General features: G+C 38.9%; 1 pseudogene; it reads right to left on the reverse strand.

Annotated features, from left to right (window-relative positions):
- Window positions 1–547: 547 nt before the first annotated feature.
- LOC140512087 (F-box only protein 34-like) lies at window positions 548–2211 on the reverse strand (annotated as a pseudogene).
- Between the last annotated feature and the right edge of the window lie 545 nt (window positions 2212–2756).

The following is a 2756-nucleotide window of genomic DNA, read 5'->3' on the forward strand; positions in this document are numbered from 1 at the left end:
GTACAATATTTTTTATTCACTGATTTTCACTAATATAACAAAGGGTTGTTCTTGTCTAATTTTAAAGTTGTCCAGTTAAGCCATCATCTTAGGAATTTTTTTTAACGAACTATCCCCTCAGTATTTAGAGTTTCTTCCCAGAAACATTCATATATTATATTGGAAGCATTCTTATTTTATTCAGGAAAAATTTGTGTTTTATACAGGATATTAAAATGTGAGACAAGATACTTAGGCACAGAACTATAGCTTCAATGCTTTCCAAGCTACAATATAGTGATTACGTTTTTCAGCCAACTGCTTGGTTTCTTATGGACACCACAGCTTTAACCATGCAGATCAGGAACCCAATGAATGTCATGAAGACCCAGCTTACAGCCAGGGACACCTTTCTGACACTGGTGTCAACACATCCAGTATCCAGGACCATATGGCAAGGCTTGACATTAGGGCTTTGGATGCCACCAGCAGAGTGAAACATCCCTTTAACATACTTTTTTTGGCACTTCTTACAAGGATCTTCTTTATAGTGTGGGTCTCAGACCCATCAAGAATCTGCTAGCCTGATGTTATAGTATTCAATGATGAATTTAAAATAGCAACAAGTGCATTTAAGAGCTACCCAACTCTTGTTTGGAAGAAACCTGTAGATTTTCACCATTATATGATGGGGCAAGAAGGTCATGTACTGTGGAGGTTCCAGCAGCTGTTGAATTTTAAACCTAGTCTCCCAAAAGTCATGAGATACTTGCTTCTTCATGGAGGAACTCTCTGGAACCTGCAATGCATCCTCCATAGTACTTTCCACAGCAGCATCAGTCAATGCAAAGGGCACCACTACTGAAACACTTTTTCCCCGAAATTCTGTATCATCTTCACAAGAATCCTTACTTGGGAGAGATTTTGAGGAATCTCTTGTGCTTTCACTTAATTTGGAACAATTTTTCTCAGGTTGATTAGGCTAAAGAAAAAACAGTGTCCTTGGGAGTGGATCTTCACAAAGGTTTATACTAGAATCCTGGTTTTTCTCTGCCTTGGACACAGAAATACTAATATATACAGATTCTCTCATTCTTTGATCAGGATTCTCACTAGGAAATGGCACAATCTTCTTACTCATACAATCAATAGTTATACCTTTGTTTTGCATAACATCTGAGGATAACTCTCTAGGTTGGGAACAGGTAAGAGGAAGAAAAGATGATCCACTGAGTTCTTTGGTCATTTCCTAGTTTTCACAGCAGTCTGTTGACTTGACTCTAATGCCACACTGTCCATATGGAAATCCACACCTATTGACAATGTAGCTGGGAAGGCACATTCCCAAGACTGGGATCTCTGTAGAGAACAGTGATCAGCTCTCACAGAGGCATGATCTCTAGTCACAGGAACAACAGAATTTACTTGGGCATCTGGGACCTTAGGCAATCCTTTCTTTGTTTCACTCTCATATTCATGAGTTCCATTTGCCAGCAACACCTGACTCACATGGAAGCTGTTATTTCTAGAAAGGTCTCCCCCTATCTCATGTTCCCTCTGATGTTTTAATCAATCTGACTCCAGCCTGGCCACCATGTCAAGAACATGCATGGTCTCACCTTGGGGTTTCCTTCCCTTGGAGTTTCCTCTGGGGGAAACTCCTCACAGGCTTCCAGGTCACAGAACAGATCAGATACTGGGGGTACCTCTTTAGAATGCCTAGTAAATATCAGAGTGGCAGAAGAGTTAATACAGTTTTTGGTGCATGTAGCCAGCAAAGCACTTGCTCTCTGCTCTAGAAAAGCAACCATTTCAATGACTGATGCAAGCCTCCCTGGATAGAATACATTTCCACTGTCACTCATATAATGCAAAGAACAATGCTCAATATTACAGGCTAAAGGCTTGGGCTGGTAGGATCTAATATTACTTTCTTTCATGCTTTCTAACTGTATCTTGACTTTTTTTAAGATCCACCAATGTCTTCCTTCACTTGGTAGCTCTTTCATCAATATCTCAAATGCTTTTAATTTTCACTGAGCCTGTCCTGTTGCTGCATTGATGAACTGCAAAGAAGGAAATTTTCTCCTTAGTATTACCAGGTTTCACAACATCCCAGACACACAGCGGTTCTTCTCCTTCTTCTACTTGTTGGATTGCCATGAGTTGTGTATTATTCTTATCTTTAACATTCAAGCTTTTGGCAGGACCTTTCCCACTCATATTACACATAATATTTGATGAAGTAATCCCAAAAGGATCTATTCTAGGGAATACTTTAATGACTCATGGAGTAGGAAGGACACTTAATCCTATGTAGTTGTCTGCAAATTTTTCTTTACTTATGTTTATGCCTTTGGCAGCTCAAATGAGTTCTTAGATTTTCATCACTGATTTTGAAAAGTCAGTCTTTCTTCTGCAGTTTGTGATATGGTTTTATACTTATACCAGATGCCCTGGAGAATATCAGATGTGGCAGCATGCAAACGTGAGTTCAATGAAAGTACCATACAAATTCCCAAATGTAATCCTGCTCAATTTTTTCTCCTATTCAGTTTTGTCCATGTGAAATACCTGTTGTGAAATCAGAAAAGCTTTTCTTAATTTTTGGACCCATTACCACAGAATGGATGGGTATCCTCCCCAGTAAGGTTACAGGTTGAATACCCAAGTAGTTTTTTCAGTTGATTCTCTAGCATTCTCTAAGTATACCATCATATCTTTTGCAAAGACTGACAATTTTGTTTTTTCTTTGCCCATTCTAATTCCTTCAGTTT

The sequence above is a fragment of the Notamacropus eugenii genome, chromosome 6, assembly GCF_028372415.1.
Source record: "Notamacropus eugenii isolate mMacEug1 chromosome 6, mMacEug1.pri_v2, whole genome shotgun sequence".
In the NCBI taxonomy this organism is placed as follows: Eukaryota; Metazoa; Chordata; class Mammalia; order Diprotodontia; family Macropodidae; genus Notamacropus; species Notamacropus eugenii.